We start from the raw sequence: 19,016 nt of genomic DNA on the forward strand, positions 1-19,016 counted from the left end.
GGCCCTGATGGTAAAAAAAAAAAAAAAAATCTGCCTGCAATGCAGGAGACCTGGGTTCAATCCCTGGGTTGAGAAGTTCCCCTGGAGAAGGGCATGGCAACCCACTCCAGTCTTCTTCACTGGAGAATTCCGTGGACAGAGGAGCCTGAAGTATACAGTCCATGGGGTCTCGAAAGAGTCAGACACAACTGAGCAACTAAGCGTAGCACAGTATTTATTCATGTAACATTTTAATAAACCTATGGAGAATAGGCTTTTATAATGTAAATTTTATAGCTCTGTTGCTTTATTTTATTCATTCTGTGTACAAATGGAACTTTTCATTTGTAATAGTCCCTGAAATAGTCATTATGTGTGTAAACCCCTCACACCAAATGTAGACTCTCCAAGTTTTTGTCTTTAAATATTTCCCCAATGCTTACAATATTAAAAAGCTTAGTATAATTAATTGGTAGCATGTATAATTGTGATATCTGGCATCTGGTGACTTTTCCTGTTATTCTTTTTGTTCTTTTATTATAACCACTTCATTTGTGAAATTTTTTATGCTTCCTGCTTAATACTTGCTAAGAATTATTTTTTCCCCCAGTGAGGTAAAGAAAGAGGCTTCAAAGCAATGTTAAATACAGGTGACAGCGTTTCCTAATTAGTTTTATGAGTGCAGAAATAAATCACTTAAAAATTCATGAGCTCCTTTGACCTCATTTTTTTCATCTTAAGGAATGTAAACTTTCTGGAGTAAGGATTCTCTCTATACGTTTTTGTGTTTTAACCCATGTAGTTAGCATATTGTTGCAAGATCTAAAGACCCATGTCTAGATGCCAAATTAGACTTCAGGAGACCCTGAAGGACACTGAATGGTCAGGAAATAGGAAGTCATCCACTCCTGAGGTCGGTCCCCAGTTTGAGGACCAGCCTGTGAGGATGTTCTAAGATGGAAGAGACTTGCAGCTGGAGAGGAAATGCATTTTTACTGAGCATCGGTGCTCAGTGGCAGACCTGCTGACTCCTGACGTGTAATGTGTCAGCCTTGTGTGGAAATGACCAGAAAGAAAAAGAACCTTAATTTAAGCCATTTTCATATATGTGCATTGATTGGCTTATAGTTTTATTCTCATCATCAAATATTTCCTTTCAGAACTCCTTAGAAGAAATTTTGGGTACATGAGTGGTTTTGGATTCTCTAATAATCCTTTCCTTCAGGATTTCAAGTTTTAGATCTATACTTGGGGTGGGAAAGTAAATGTTGCCCAAATCAAATAAACTGTGGAAAATTCTGAAAGAGATGGGAATACCAAATCACCTGACCTGCCTCTTGAGAAACCTGTATGCAGGTCAGGAAGCAACAGTTAGAACTGGACATGGAAAAACAGACTGGTTCCAAATAGGAAATGGAGTCCGTCAAGGCTCCTTTTGTCACCCTGCTTATTTAACTTATATGCAGAGGACATCATGAGAAATGCTGGGCTGGAAGAAGCACAAGCTGGACTCAAGATTGCCGGGAGAAATATCAATAACCTCAGATGTGCAGATGACACCCACCCTTATGGCAGAAAGTGAAGAAGAACTAAAGAGCCTCTTGATGAAGGTGAAAGAGGAGAGTGAAAAAGTTGGCTTAAAGCTCAACATTCAGAAAACGAAGATCATGGCATCCGGTCCCATCACTTCATGGGAAATAGATGGGGAAACAGTGGAAACAGTGGCTGACTTTATTTTTCTGGGCTCCAAAATCACTGTAGATGGTGATTGCAGCCATAAAATTAAAAAACGCTTACTCCTTGGAAGGAAAGTTATGACCAACCTAGATAGCATATTCAAAAGCAGAGACATTACTTTGCCAACAAACGTCCATCTAGTCAAGGCTATGGTTTTTCCAGTGGTCATGTATGGATGTGAAAATTGGACTGTGAAGAAAGTTGAATGCCAAAGAATTGATACATTTGAACTGTGGTGTTGGAGAAGACTCTTGAGAGTCCCTTGGACTACAAGGAGATCCAACCAGATCCAACCAGACTGATTCTGAAGGAGATCAGTCCTGGGTGTTTTTTGGAAGGAATGATGCTAAAGCTGAAACTCCAGTACTTTGGCCACCTCATGTGAAGAGTTAACTCATTGGAAAAGGCTCTGATGCTGGGAGGGATTGGGGGCAGGAGGAGAAGGGGATGACAGAGGATGAGATGGTTGGATGGCATCACCAACTCGATGAACGTGGGTTTGGGTGAACTCTGGGACTTGGTGATGGACAGAGAGGCCTGGCCTGCTGTGATTCATGGGTCGCAAAGAGTGGGACACGATGAGCGACTAAACTAATCTGAACTGAGGGATTTAAAATAATGACACAGAATTTTGTTTAAAGTTATTTTAAGTCTATCCCAATAGATATTTATTTTTACTTGAAAACCTGGTACTCTTCATACTTTCCCATAAATTAAAATAACTTTTAAGCTGTTTGTATGTAGAATGAGAAATTTGCTTCCTAAACAAATAATGTCCCGTCTATATGTAGTGTTTTAACTTTCTGATATAAAGGACTAAGAAGGAATGGGTGTCTAGGATACTCTCAGGTTTTTTGTTTTTTTTTTTAATTTTGAGAGGAAAAAAACCTCTGAGGGCCCTGTGGGTTGCTCATGCTCTCTCTAGAGAACGTATTTGAGATGCACCAGCGATTGCTTTTGGAGAAGACAATGGCACCCCACTCCAGTACTCTTGGCTGGAAAATCCCACGGATGGAGGAGCCTGGTAGGCTGCAGTCCATGGGGTCGCTAAGAGTTGGACAGGACTGAGCGACTTCACCTTCACTTTTCACTTTCATGCATTGGAGAAGGAAATGGCAACCCACTCCAGCGTTCTTGCCTGGAGAATCCCAGGTACGGGGGAGCCTGGTGGGCTGCCGTCTATGGGGTCGCAGAGTCGGACACGACTGAAGCGACTTAGCAGCAGCAGCAGCGATTGCTTTACCTCTTACATTCCATTTAAAGAGTCAGCCTCAAACCTTTTTCCTCAGGTAATGGGGTTAGCACTCTGTTGGGACTGCAATCCTTGAGGATACAAATTTGTTTCTAAATGTTCTAGCTAGTAATCCTGTGCTCCTGGACAAGTTTTACCATGTAACTGACACTCTTGGAATGGAAAACATAGACCTCGGACCTCTTTCTGTCAGCCTGATTAGAAACTCCAAAGGCTTCGGCCAGAAGTATTCTGTCTTGAAATACTTCAGCTGCTCCTCGTCTTTTTTATTTGATGTTGGTGTCATTGAGGGAACGTGATGGTACCTGAATTTAAGAGTACAGTAATGGTGCTTTCCTAAGCCAGTCAACAGTACATGAAAAATTCTCCTTTTAATGTCCTTAATTTTTTTTTACTACTTTTAAAATAAAAATATGCTAAGAGATATTTTCAGTTTAAGTGTATCCCTTGATAATTAAAAATGTTCTGAGGCAATTTGTTTGGTTGGAATTCATTACAAAAGGCGTGAAGGTCAAGAATCAGTCTGTTCTTTTCTTTTCTGTCCTCTTTCAACAAGCCAGCTGTTAATCCCTGGAATGATGATATAGGCAGGTTGAAACATTATGAGCCTTAGAAAATAAAAACAGATAAAATATTAGTAAACTTGTTTTCTGGCACCGTCCTGATCATATTCTATTACTCTTATTCTCTTATTTTAAATTATATCCTAATATCAATAATGAGCAGTTTGAATAAATATTACTAATTTTAGAAAATGTCTATGAATTTGAAACATCCCGAGTCTGTTTTTGTGAAGCACACTTTTCTATAGCTAGGATTCAATGGAATGTAAAATATAGATTACATATCTTTTGAAGGTCACTATGAGTTTAATATCAAAACTGCTGAAAGTACACTGAATAACTTAGAAAAACTTCTCAGTTTTTTTTCCTAAAATGTTATATTTATTGCCCTTCTTGGATGTATTTTACTGACTCTACATTTACCTTGTCTTGATGATGTCTGGTCATAACTTTGAATGCCGGTTGTGTCTGTGCTGTGGAAACCACAGAGTGCAGCCTAGGGAACACTGATCTCAGGACTGGAGCTCTGATTTACTGTCCACTCTTTGACTGTCTGCTGCTGCTGCTGCTAAGTCACTTCAGTCGTGTCCGACTCTGTGCGACCCCATAGATGGCAGCCCACCAGGCTCCCCCGTTCCTGGGATTCTCCAAGCAAGAACACTGGAGTGGGTTGCCATTTCCTTCTCCAGTGCATGAAGGTGAAAAGTGAAAGTGAAGTCGCTCTGTCGTGTCCGACTCTTAGCGACCCCATGGACTGCAGCCTACCAGGCTCCTCCGTCCATGGGATTTTCCAGGCAAGAGTACTGGAGTAGAGTGCCATTGCCTTCTCCACTCTGACTGTCTAGGGTAAGTTAATACTCAGCCTTTCTGAGCCTCAGTTTTCTCATCTGTGAAATGGGACTAGAAATACCCTTCTTACGGTGGTGGTGAGGATTCCATGAGATTGAATCGTGTCTAATGATGTCTGGCATATGGAAAGCTCTCAGTAAGTTCAGTTCCCTAGTTCATGGTGGATGAAAATAAAAATGCATATGGTTGGGTTTGGACTTCAGCTGTGACCTCAGCTGTTGACTGTTGTTCATGTCTTTGTTTGCTTTTTACTTTAAAAAAAAAGTGATTGAAGCTATGTAATTTCCAACGTAGATATGACTTTCACCCTAGGCTTAAAACATGTATGAGTAAATCAACTGCATTTACAGATAATAAACTCTTACCTCATAGAGTTATTTTAGAGACTCCAAGATATACAACAGTTCAGAGACCATAGCACATGCTATGTTTTTACTAAAGGAAAGATCATTGTGATAGAGGTTGGGTACTCCAAACTTGGCTAAAAGTCATGTGTACAAAGCATTTTCCAGGTATTCCAATTTAGGTTGATCCTTATGTATTTCATTAGAAAAAACTAAGCTTTAAATGATTACTATTAATAATCAAATTAGCTGGACTTAGAAAATATATTTGAGAATATATTCATATAAACAGCTGCTCCTTTTGGATCTTTACTATGTAGTATTTAAAGAGCAAAAAATTAGCGGTTAAGAGTTTTTAGCTTTTAGAAAATTGTACTTGTGAGAAATAATTCTGAATATACCATATCTTTTATTCAAATGTAGACAGATTGTTCATGTACATTTTACCTTTAGAAATCTCAGAATCCAGAGAAGAGTAATTAGTCCTTCTTTCTGGGCTCTGGCATTGTACCAGCTCAATATTCTGCAATATGTATAAATTTCTTTTTATATATCTAGCAATATATATAAATTTCTTTCAGTCTACTCGATCAATATTTCTGTGTATAATCAGAGCTTATATCTAGCTGGCATGCGGTGGTGTGACTGTCCTAGTTCTGTGGCTGGCTTTCTTCTGATTGATCAGTACCTATGTAGTAGCTGTTGTACAATGTTTTGAATATTACTCCTGCCCAGAACTATTTATACCTACATCCCTGTTTTCTCATGTAAGACTAATATGATCTTGTTCTGCATTCTTTCTTCATCTTTTACTCCAGGAAGGTTGAAGTCACCAGAGTGAGAGGGTTTTTAGCTTTTGGCTAGATCTTTCTGTTGAAGAGCTGCAGTATCTGCTGGCTTATGGCTTAATTTGTCACTGTACTGAACTTCAGGACCTTATACAGGGTATGGCATGCCAGCTCTGAAATGTGTTATTAGGCCACCTTCATCATGGTTTATTGACTTTTTCAGAGTATTTTTAGATACAGACTCATAACTACTCATCTGTCCTTCTCCATGACTCGCCTATTACCGGAAATTCCTCTGATGAGAAGACACGTTGGAAAGTCCATCATTAAGCTTGAGTGGCAGAGGTCTTTGTAGGGGATTTGCTAATGCTAGAAATCAGGTTCACGTCATAAGGAACGTTTAAATCATCTTAGGTCACATCCTAACTGGTCATTTGATACCATCAAATGCCAAGGTTGCTAAGATTGTGGCCCAGTCTACTGCCCCTGTTGTCTATTTTACTGAATGATATTCTCCTTCTGTTAATTAAGAATATTGTAGTACATGGCAACTTAAGGATTTTTCTTTGAAAAAGATGGAGGCTGAGGCTAAAAGAGTCTCACAGATTTAATAGGAACGGTGCTTTTAACAGAGCTTCCCAGGTGGGCTAGTGGTAAAGGACCCATCTGCCAATGCAGGAGACGTAAGAGATACAGGTTTGATCTCTGGGTCAGGAAGATCCTGAAGAGGAGGGCATGGCAACCCACTCCAGTATTTTTGACTGGAGAATCTCATGGACAGAGGAGCCTGATGGACTATTTTTTGTGACCAACTACAGTCCATAGGGTCGCAAAGAGCTGTACACAACTGAGCGACTGAACTGAACTGAACTGATAGTCCATAGGCTTGCAAAGAGTCGGACACAACTGAAGTAACTTAGCAGGCAGGCAGGTGCTTTTAACTGATTAGATCTCTGACTCTGACGTTTTGGTAGTCTGAGAGGGTTTGCAAAGTAACTCAGATGCAAGTAACTCTCTTGATTTATAGTTTAGAGAAAGTTCAGCACAGGTAACTTACTAGCCCAGGGATGGATAAGTTTCAACTTCCATGTCAGATATAATCAGTTGGGATTTGGACTTTTGGAAGCGATAGGCTTGATATTCTTCAGTTTGTCAAGGTCACATAACTGATCTGTGGTAGAGTCCGGACTGAAATCTAGTTCTTTGGTTTCTAATCTCGTTTTCATTTCTCCTAGTCATTTTATTATAAACCTCATGAAAACCTTTATATTGAATACATTTTTATAACCTTGTAATCCATTGTGTAGGCATGAAAAGTTAAGACTCTGACATTTTTATTATATGCAAAGAGAGTGAAAATTATCTTGTTAAAAATATCATGGTTATTATTCAATTTGGAAAATGCAGAATTAATGTGAGAAAGAAAAATACAGTTTCATATGCACATCTTTTTAAGCATGACCCTTCATTATTAAGCTCTTTTTTTTTTTACAAAGTGTGCCATCAGCTTTTTAAAGGACACATTTCAACAAGGATTAAATTTTGGGGGAATTAGCTGAATTATTTATAAGTACAGGCATACCTCAGAGATACTGCGGATTCAGTTCCAGACCACCACAGTAAAGTGACTATCACAATAAAGGGAGTCACACAATCTTTTTTGTTTCCCAGTACAGAAAAAGATGTTTATATTTCACTGTAGTCTATTAAGTGTGCGATAGCATTATGTCTTTAAAAAGTACATACTTAATTAAAAAAATACTTTATTGCTAAAATATGGTAACCGTTATCTGAGTCTTCAATGAGTCTTGATCTTTTTGCAATGGTAACTTAAAGATCACTGATTGAGTGAAGAAAGTCAGAAAGAGAAAACAAATGTTTATTAATGCATACCTATAGAATGCAGAAAAACGGTACTGAGGAACCTATTTGCTGGGGAGGAATAGAGATACGGACATAGACAGCAGACTTGTAGGCACAGCCTGGGAAGGAGAGGATGGGATGAACTGAAGTGAGGAGCACTGAAACACACGTTACCATCTGTAAAATAGGTAGCTAGTGGGAATTTTCTTCACAACATAAGGAGCTCAGTCTGTTGCTCTGTGACAACCTAGAGGGGTAGGATGGGGTGGAGGTGGGAGCTAGGTTCAAGAAGGAGGGGACATGTATACCTATGGCTGATTCATGCTGATGTATGGCAGAAACCAACACAGCATTGTAAAGCAAGTATCCTCCAATTAAAAATAAATTTTAAACAATTGACAAGGATATCAATTTAAATTTGAATTAAAGTTTTAAAGACCCTTCTCGCATCTTAAGTAATAATAAAAATATGAGTTTGATATGCTAAAGAAGATCACTGATCATAGAGCATCATAACAAATACAATAATTAATAATGAAAAGCTTGAAATATTACAAGAATGATTGAAATGTGACACAGACACGCAAAGTGAGCAAATGCTGTTGGAAAAATGGTGCCGATAGGTTTTGCTGGATACAGGGTTGCCACAAGCTTTCAATTTGTAAAAAATTATCTGCAAATCATGGTAAAACAAGGTAAGCCTATAATTGCCAAAGCATGCACAGATATATGTGTGTGGATAGAAATATATTTATCAACACAGAAGAGAAATGTTCGTATTGTGATGATATGCATGATACAACTGTATTTCATACCATGTTTATCCCTGTGCACGTGGTTTGTGTGTCTCCCTGGATAACATCGTTGGCACACAGCAAATACCTAACGAAAATGATAACTCTTTTCCCATATCGTACTTCCCTTAAGTAGAAAAAATTTACTGCAGTGCTCACGTGGTAGAATTCTTAAAGTCTGTTAAGATGCTAAGTGAATTTCATGGCATTCTGCTACAGCATTTATCCTTCTTAAAATAGAACTAGTCTCTCTTCCTCACTGCCTCCCTCTCATGCACACTATACCTTCCTCCAGCCATTTCCCTTTCCTGAGACATGCTCTGTTTTCATCTTATCACTTTAGTAACCAGAGGTACCAAAGTCCTACATCCCATTGAAACCCAGGCTTTAAAGATTATCTGCAGTGGCTCCCTCTCTTTTTCGGTTCTCTGTAGCTTGAAAAATTGGGGAATGTCCAAATTAAACCATGATCACCACTTTCCAAACTTTTCTGTGTCCTGGCATTTGAGTTCTACTTTGTGTCTAGCCCTGTGTTAATTATTTCAGGGATATACAGTAATTCCTTTTGAACATGAATACTAAGATATTATTGGAGCTGCTAAGTCGCTTCAGTCGTGTCCAACTCGGTGTGACCCCATGGACTGCAGCCTACCAGGCTTCTCCGTCCGTGGGATTCTCCAGGCAAGAACACTGGAGTGGGGTGCCATTTCCTTCTCCAGTTACTGGAGCTAGCATCCTCTTAAGGCAGGCTTGACACTAACCCTTGCTCACACCTAGGACAAGGTCAAGCTAATCCAGTGTATTTTCAGGGGCTTTCCTGTTCTCTTTGTTTCCAAATATTATCTCCATTTTCTTTATTCTTATATACTGCCCTTTATTCTGTAATTATATGCCAGCTTTCTTGTACAAACCGGTTGGAGTGCTAAGTCATGGGAAACTCAATCACATGAAAGTGTGTAAGCCGCACAACTGGACATATAACCAACTCTAGACAGGCAGGAGGCAGAACAGGTACAGGACTGGGGCGTAGGCTTTGCGTCAGTCAGGCCTGACGTGAAGCCTTTTCTTTGAGACACTGTGTCACTGAACAAGTTAAAGTTACATCACTTCACTTAGACCACTGTTTCCTCATCTGTACAATGGAGGTAATACTGTCCCATCAACTGTATTGTCAGATTAAAACAAAAGCCTATGAAAAAATTGAGCTACTTGCTTAGTTTTTAGTCAGTGAGAATATCAGTTAGTGTAACAACAAAATGGCAGCCCAGTGGACAACAGGAGGAGGCGGGAAGATGAAGAAAGGAGCAGGCGAGGCCTCTGAAGGCAGATGTGACGGGATCGTGATGAGGCCTCTGAAGGCAGATGTGATGGGATCGTACCTTTACGCGAAGTCCTTCCTGTTCACCTGCTGTTAGCGGAGGGAGCCTAGCAGCTCTGCCTGTTATTACACCCTGCTGACGCCTGCAGCTTCGCTTCCCATTATTGATAAACATTTTAGCTTGTTTTTCTTTGATGATATTATAAACAGGGACTCATCCTTGTCAAATTATTTATTAATTGACGGTTTCTTCCCTCAAGGACCTCTTGGGTAGAAATAATATGGACACACAGGAAATGAAGCACAGAGCTTGTTCTCGAAAGATTGTCAGGGCTACAGGCTGCTGGGGAAGGGAATGAACACATTGTGGAGGTCAAACCTTGTACGAATGACAACTCTTCTTTTCTTGATGTGGCCATTGAAATAAAATGGCATAAAAGTATGTTTGACATAAGGATTCAGATAGTTTAATCCTGGAACAGCTACTATAGAAGTCATAATTTTGTCAGATCTTGTTTGTGAGATTTTGGTTTCATAAAAAAGATTGTGTTTTTTTTTAAAATATTTGACTCATTTGCCATCAGTACTTGAAAGGCAGCTAGAGACTTGGCTTCTTCACATTCCAATGAGTGGAGCCCAGAACTACCAAGGTAAAGGCTTCCTGCTCTGGTCCCTCAGAAACCCACATTTTCTGGCAGTAGTTTCTGCACTGAGCTATTTGTGATCATCTACTAAGCACTTACAATACAATGGCCAAAGTACAGTATTTGTATGTGTAGGTGTTCATGGGACCAAAATGAAGAGGTACTGGTATGTCCTTATTTTCATGACAATTCTGATTCCATAGAGAAGAGAATCAAAGGCATATATAACTAATTTAATTACTGAATGTGTTTCACATTAAAGACTTCTTATTTTTGTTTTTGAAATTTTTGGTCAAAGATGGATTTGAAATTTATTCTCTAATTTCACATCGAGCATTTGGTTAAATAAAAGATTTTTTGAATATGTGGAAATTCTCCTGAGTTTAATCAACTTACTGATTCACTAGGCATGTGATGATTTTTAAAAAAGAGAAAAATCTCATTTCCATTCTGCATTATTTAGGCAATCTTTTCCCCTTCTTTTAGGAGCATTTGGCTTGAACCTGAGTTTAATAGAGTTTGCTATATCATAGAGTTACCGATGTCCTGCTATGTCCTGTGCTAAGTTTTAGAGGTATAATATTGAGTGAAACACAAAAAATCCCTGCTTGCATAGAGCTTATAGTCAGAAATTAAGCCCTGTTATTAAAATACTGCAATGAGACACTAAGTATTTTGGAGCAGTAAAGGGAGATGGGGAGGCTAGAAGCACAGGGACGTTGCAGTTTGAGACGTGGAGGTCAGCGAAGACCTCGCAGAGAGGGCGACAGCTGAACAAAGACCGGCAGGTGAGCAAGAGAGGACACCACTTGACTCCACGTGTGTGTGAAAGTCCCTCAGTCGTGTCCGACTCTTTGTGACCCCGTGGACTATACAGCCCATGGAATTCTCCAGGCCAGAATACTGGGGTGGGTAGCCTTTCCCTTCTCCAGGGGATCTTCCCAACCCAGGGATCGAACCTAGGTCTCCTGCATTGCAGGTGGATTCTTTACCAGCTGAGCCACCAGGGAAGCCCGCTTAGCTCCGTGCAGCGAGAATATTCTAGGCAGAGGAAGCAGCAAGTGCAGAGACCCTGAGTGTGACAGAACAGCGAGGGGCCAGCAAGTGTGGAGGCTAGCGGAGGAGACCCTGGTTTTGTAGGGCCCTGCATGCCAGTGGAAGCGTGCTGGCTCTTTCTCTGGCCCAAGTGAGAGGCTCTGGGGGGTGGTAGGTGGAGGAGTGCTATGGACTGCTTTAGCTTCAAAGGCTTACTGTGATTGCTGTGTGTTGAGAACAGATTGCAAGGTGGCAAGGGCAAAAGCAGTGAGATGAGTTACGAGGCAATTACAGTAACCGGGCACCAGAAGATGGTATCCGTCTACTCACCGTGCATTTCCTGCTGTGGGTATTGTGTACAGACATTAGGGCAAGAGGCCATTTTGGTTACTTTTCAGTCTGTATTTTTTTTCCCCCCTTGTGGTTCAGATCTTACATAGAAGGGAAGGAGAGAAATCAATGACTTTTTTTTTTTTTTTTTTTTTTGGCCATTACTGGTAGTAATATAAATCTTGCATGTTTATGGTAACTGATCGTTTTCAAGCCATCCTTATGAGTCTTGTGCTCACTGTGGCCTGTTGAATGGAAGCCAGTTTCCAGGTGTATTAGACATGTCAGGGTCACCCAGCTGTCCCTTCTCTTTGGGGGTGTGCATATTGACTTCAGTGAATATATACAAGCCAAGCAATGACCAGTAATCATCTATTCTAGCAGGATGGGACTCGGGTACACTTAATGAAATTCACTCCGCTGCTGCCTCGTTAAAGAGTATACCTGTCATTGGTGGTGGCTGGGTTGTCAAGCTAAAAAAAGCTTTTTTGTTATTGGAAATGAATCTATAAGTTATTCAAAGGAGATTCTTTATCAATGAGAACACTGATTTTAATTTTCTCCTTTTAAGTGTATCTTTTCTTTTAATAGGATTCACATCTCTAAAGATGAAGTAGAAGTAAAAGTGTACTCAAACTGGAAGAATATCCCCCCCAGTGCAGGGGGAATTATTATGCCAAAAGATATTTAATTTTTGCTGACTAGCAATACCGGTACAGTGTTTCCTTGTATATGTCAAAATACTTCAAGCGAAGATGGTTTTATTATATGAAATTTAAGTAATGAGGCTCATGACATTTTACTTTAACCCACATTGGATACAATTAAAATATTCAAGTTATATCAAAGAAAATGGCATATATAACTTTCCTGTAATTTAAATTTAAAATTTGTTTTAAGTGTTTCAGAGAAGATGGGAGATTGTAGAAATTGCTATATGTTACAATAGTTGAGAAAGCAGAGTGTGTATTTTGTATTCAGAAATATATCATGTACCAGCTGTTGTAAAATTTGAACGGAAAGAAAACTATATGGGCAAATATACCTTTGTAGTCAAATGGAGTAACATATCACTTGAATTGTGTTCTTGAATTACCATTTGTCTACAAGATTGAATTTTTGAATGTAACAGCAGTAAAATGCAAAAAAGGCAGGTTAATACAGCAATGTTTATGGAAAAAACTTAAGTGCTCAGGATAGGAATTTGAACTTATGGTTCACACAATAGTTCTCTGTTCCTTTCTAACAAATATGATTACTGAACAGATTAATAGTTTATGTTGAAAACCCTACTTTTTGAATGAGCTCTCAATCATAATATTCCCCATTAAAGATGTATTTATTTTTATTTTTTTCCGTTGAAATAGCAGTACGTGTAAAGTACAGTTGATGTTCTGGCTTTCAATCTGACAAGCTTTTGCAATATGTAGACTATGTGGCAGCATAGTGCTTTCAAAATATTCTTTTTAAACTTTTGGTCGGGAATGATTTCTAGGGCAGCTGAGGGATTGGTACCATGGGGAACATTTGAGACGCTTGTTTATTGTTATTATTCTCTATTCCTGCTCATTTTTTTTTGTGGGCCCCACTTCCTGCCCTCTTCTGTACTTTTCCTTTCTCTTTTCTTGCTGATTTAATTCCTCCTCTCAACTATATTATCGAGTGCCTACCATATGCCGAGCATTATTCTGCTGCTAAGTCACTTCAGTCGTGTTCGACTCTGTGCGACCCCATAGACGGCAGCCCACCAGGCCCCGCCGTCCCTGGGATTCTCCAGGCAAGAACACTGGAGTGGGTTGCCGTTTCCTCCTCCAGTGCATGAAAGTGAAAGTGAAGTTGCTCAGTCGTGTCCGACTCTTAGCGACCCCATGGACTGCAGCCTACCAGACTCCTCCGTCCATGGGATTTTCCAGGCAAGAGTACTGGAGTGGGGTGCCATTGCCTTCTTCCGAGCATTATTCTAGGAGCTAGAAATACACCTCTCCACTCTCCAAAAACTTACTGTCTCGTGAGGAGGCTGAACAGTGTACAACTTAAATGAGGGAATGTGTTCATTGTGAATAGCTCAAGGCTTGGAGTGGTGACAGAGCAGTGCAATATTGTAGTGTGTGTGTGTGTGTGTGCATGCATGCGTGTTCATTCATGTCCAACTCTTTGTGACCCCACGGACTGTAGCCCGCCAGGCTCCTCTGTCCATGGGATTTCCCAGACAAGAATACTGGAGTGGGGTGCCATTTCCTTCTGCAGTTGTACTGGGGGTGCTGGGGCAGCACAAAGAGGGCCACTGACTCCACACGGAAGCTGAATCCTGAACGATAAGGAAGAGCAAGCTATTTTTTCCTTCTTGTGTTCTTTTTTTCCTTCACTCTGGCCCATAGATAGAAGGGGAGACAATGGAAACAGTGACAAACTTTATTTTCCTGGGCTCCAAAACCACTGCAGATGGTGACTGCAGCCATGAAATTAAAAGATGCTTCCTCCTTGGAAGAAAAGCCATGACAAACCTAGACAGCATATTAAGAAGCAGAGACATTACTTTGCCAACAAAGGTCTGTCTAGTCAAGGCTGTGGTTTATCCAACAGTCATGTATGGATGGGAGAGTTGGACTGTAAAGAAGCTGAGTGCCGAAGAATTGATGCTTTTGAACTGTGGTGTTGGAGAAGACTCTTGAGAGTCCCTTGGACTGCAAGGAGATCCAACCAGTCCATCCTAAAGGAGATCAGTCCTGGGTGTTTATTGGAAGGACTGATGCTAAAGCGGAAGCTCCAACACTTTGGCCACCTGATGCAAAGAACTGACTCATTAGAAAAGACCCTGATGCTGGGAAAGATTGAGGGCAGGAGGAGAAGAGGACGACAGAGGATGAGATGGTTGGATGGCATCACCAACCCGACTTGATGGACATGAGTTTGAGTAAACGCCAGGAATTGGTGATAGACCGGGAAGCCTGGCGTGTTGCAATTCATGGGGTTGCAGAGAATTGGACACGACTGAGCAACTGAACTGAACTGAACTGGCCTCCAGATTCACAATAGCATGGCCGGATCCACAACTCTCCATGTACCCAGAGTTGAGGCCAATGGCAAGCCAGCCCTCTTCTCTCTCCTCAGGGATATGCTGTGGATACAGATGACTGACTGCCCTTCCTCTGTACACCTTCACGTTCTTACTCCCTGTTAAGAATTCACTAATTTTGTCCTCTCCTTCCCCCAGCCCCTTGCTCGATCCCCCTAGCCAACCACGTAGCATGTTGAATTTGCCTCTGTCGTAGGCCTTCTCACACTGCCTTGTAATATTTGTTTTCCAACCCTTTCCAAAATGCCATCGCCTCTTGCCCCATTAAAAACCTGGTAAGCATCATTTCTGTTCATCTTTGTTTTTCCAGAGGCTTACACAGTGTCTGAAACAAATAACTTTCAAAAAGTGTTGTGTTTTTTAACCAAATTAATAGTTTAATTTTATAGTGCTTGCTCTTATAACTTTAACCCACATATATACGCCTTTCCTTCCTAATACCTAGGTGATTAAAGGAAAACAAAATGTAAGGGGCTAATTTAAGTAACTTAATGTATTCTTGTCAATTACATAAAATGTAAATGTGGTACCTTAATAACTAGTTTCCTGTCTTTTGCTATTTATATTTTCCTCAAAGAGAGTAGGATGCTGAACCACACTTAGAGTTAATCAGAACAAACATTAGAGACATGTAGAAAACAGCATAATTATGATGCACTTTTAGACTCTACAAGTAAAATTAGATAAGTCATTTGAAGATTTGTATGATTCATTATAATGCAGTTGATTATGTGGCTTACCTTAAGTTATAATGTAACACTGAGAAGAATGCCATGACCTGAAGAAATACTTTATGTGGATAATGTCATCGTGCATTTACAACAATCAGTATAGATATTTTCATAGAAAAATTTTGAAGTATTTTAAAGCAACATTTAAAAAGAAAATATGTTTTGAATATTTAGTTGACTGTGCTTTTGTTTGTCTACTCCTAAGAGGGAAAGAAATGAATCACAAGTTCATTCTTATTTGCCATCTTTTTCATTACTTTGAAAAAGTACATGCATATCATCAGTTTACAGACTAGCAGTGGTTGCCTTTAAACAACATGGCGTTTTCCCAGTGTTTCTGGTAAAGTCTTATTACATCTGCACTTCATTTCACTATTTTTAGCCATACAAGTCTTAAAGACTATTATGTTCTTTGGACCTGAATTGCTCCCTCAAAGAGGGGTAATATAGACAACACAAAGGCTTAGGTTTGTTTTTTTGTGAAAATTGCTGCATTTAAAGACCATTTTCGTATTGTTCTTTCTAAAATGTCAGTTTTTATTACTAGATACTAAAAAGTTGAATTCCAATGAATGTAATAGAAAAAAAGGGAAGGAAGTATATGAATGTGATTTAATAATTTCCTAACTCAAACACCTAAGGTTTTGGTTGAAAATAATTCTTATTATTTAAAAGAGAAACATAGCACTCTTGTAACTGTACTCTCAAAGTAAATGTCTGGTTTTCTTTTGTTTTTATTTTGTTGTCACTTCACAGAAAATGTTTGCTTAATAATGAATTTCTGTCTGTAAATAAGAGCAGTAAAGAAGAAGAAAATAGTTTGGAGAGGCAGAGACTTGGAGTTTTTACCTCCTATTCTAATTCTATAGTGATAGGACATATATCATGAGTGTCCTTTATTTGTGATTTAAAAATCTTGATTAAGATGGAATACTTTCTGATTTTTTACCTTTAAGTATTCTTTAATATGAAAAGTTGACAGTGATGGATTGACTAATATGTAATAAATATAGAATCAGAGGTCTGGAATAATCCTTGAAATAATCACCTTCAACTCGTTGAATCTCAGAAGAAGTACACCTGAGAATTTGAATTCCTGAAGATCTTTAAAGAAAATTCCATTACTTTTTAATTGTGATATGTATCATACATACAGATGCACACAGAGGGCTTGAACTGTTTAAAGAATAGCTATAAACACCTATGGAACCACCATGCAGGCCAAGAAATGGAACTTTGCTAATATCCCAGATATCTGCTCCACGTGAAATGTCACTCACTTTCTATCAAAACTTCCCTGGTGGCTCAGACAGTAAAGCGTCTGTCTATAGTGCGGGAGACCCGGGTTTGATCCCTGGGTTGGGAAGATCCCCTGGAGAAGGAAATGGCAATCCACTCCAGGACTATTGCCTGGAAAATCCCATGGACAGAGGAGCCTGGTAGGCTACAGTCCATGGGGTTGAAAAGAGTCGGACATGACTGAGCGACCTCACTTTCACTTTCTATCAAAACGAGTTCCAGTTGTTTTCAGAGTTTATATTCAAGGATTCCACGTAGAATCATTGGGTTTTTTTTCCCTGTCCCCACTTTCAGAGATTTATCACTGAAAAGAGTTAAATGCCATAGAAAGCCTGTCTAGGCAAAAGGTATTTCCATTCCTGGTTCTTTTGAAATGCGTGTAGTGGCTAAAAGTAAAACTGGGTCAGTCAGTAATTGTGCTGGTTGATGCATTTGGTTGGATAAGCTGGGAGAGAGCCTCTGTTTTTCAGTCTTTAAAATGCAGAGACTGAAGATGAAAAGCTACAGATGTTTGGGTGAATGGGGTGGAGAAGAGAGTCTTGGATTGACATGAATTAAATCCAAATTTCATGGTGATTTAACAAATCCTGTAGAACTACTATCAGTTGTTGAAATAGCAGAGAGGAAGACAGCTATATACTAGAAGGCAGTTTTCAATTAATCAGACATCAGACAAATGATGTCATAGTAACGCAATCAGGGTGTTTAGAAGGCAAAAATGCCCACTGCCATTCTTGACTAGACACTAGATCTTTAAATATACAGCTCAGTAGTTCAGTGCTCTGCCCATAAAGCATGTTGCTTTTGACAAATACTGCATTGTGTTCAAAACTTATTTCTTATTCTGCTTTCTTACACTGGGCCATTTGTTTGGTATTCTTTTACTGTATTTTGAATTATTAATCACTGAGCAGATACTTTATTCCCGTAAAAGGAATTATAAACATCATCGAAATGGTGCTAGGGATGAAAGAGCAGATGGGTGCTGGTTTTGCAGTTAAAAAAAATTATTCCCCCAGGGAGAGCTGTTGGCAAAGTATAACAGTCTGTAATTAGATTACTGGAACAGAAAGAAAAAAGGAAGGAAAGAAGTAAATTAGTCATATGCAGGTCTATGAAAATTTTTCTACCAAGAGGAAAAAACATGGCTTTTAAATATATGCATTTATTAAAATTACAGTGTAACGAGTACTTCCCCTGTTAAATTTAAAATTATATCACTCCCACATCATTCTTTGTTTTCACTCTCCCTTGTTAACTTCTCTGACTGTGTAGCGGATCTATTTAATAATCATTGCTGCCAGGATAAAGCTGTCATCAGCCAGCAAGGTGACAATTCACTAAGAGAGATGTTTTGGCATTCCAAGACTTAGAGGACATTAAATATGGTATAAGACAGAACACATCTTCTTTCTTTTGACCTATAAAACATAGATTCTATTGTGAAAAATAATGCTTCACAAAAATCTTCAGCCAGGAGTTCTGGATAATATCCATCCTCAAGGTTTGTACTGTATTTTATTGCTGTATTTTTTGCCTCCTGTTCTTTACGTTTGGAAAAGAGAACCAGGGGAATTCACTGGACCATATATCAATTTTGAAACAACTTATTTGGCTTCACAGGGTGCTGAACGGGGTGCTCCGTTTTACTGTTGGAGTTTAGTTGCTAACATGTTCAATAAAGGGTCAGGGGCTTTGTCTTCACTTTGTCATCACATGGGGCGAGGAACAAGAACTAATCAGTACTTTTTCCTGGTTCCCTCCCTGGATGTCTTACAACCCCATCTGTGTGTGTCTCCTTTACTCTTCTTGGGTGAGGTCTTTGGTTGTTAAATTCTCCCCCATCTCATACACAATCTGTTAGCATATCCTATTGCTTCTACCTTCAAAATATATCAAGGTTTCAACCATTTGTTATTTTAGCCATTCGGCTCTACCACCTGGACTGCAGCAGAAAGCAATAATTTTATATACTTTCCTTGTCTAAGTAAGAAGGGTGTAAACCCTTCCTTGGCCCTTCCTATGGATCCATTCTCAATAAAGGGGCCATTCAGTTCAGTTCAGTTGCTCAGTCGTGTCCAACTCTTTGCGACCCCACGTACTGCAGCATGCCAGGCCTCCCTGTCCATCACCAACTCCTGGAGTTTACTCAAACTCATGTCCATTGAGTCGGTGATGCCATCCAGCCATCTCATCCTCTGTCGTCCCCTTCTCCTCCTGCCTTCAGTCTTTCCCAGCATCAGGGTCTTTTCAAATGTCAGTTCTTTGAATCAGGTAGCCAAAGGATTGGAGCTTCAGCTTCAGCATCAGTCCTTCCAATGAATATTCAGAACTGATTTCCTTTAGGATGGACTGGTTGGATCTCCTTGCAGTCCAAGGGACTCTCAAGAGTCTTCTCCAACAGCACAGTTTGA

The 19,016-nt window shown here is 39.6% G+C and overlaps 1 long non-coding RNA gene across 1 annotated transcript in view; it reads left to right on the forward strand.

Moving 5' to 3' along the window:
- LOC104982551 overlaps positions 1-19,016 on the forward strand; it is a 76,374-nt gene that overhangs the window by 44,457 nt on the left and 12,901 nt on the right. The window lies entirely within an intron of this gene.

Source organism: Bison bison, unplaced genomic scaffold, assembly GCF_000754665.1.
Source record: "Bison bison bison isolate TAMUID 2011002044 unplaced genomic scaffold, Bison_UMD1.0 scf7180017864533, whole genome shotgun sequence".
Taxonomy (NCBI): Eukaryota; Metazoa; Chordata; class Mammalia; order Artiodactyla; family Bovidae; genus Bison; species Bison bison.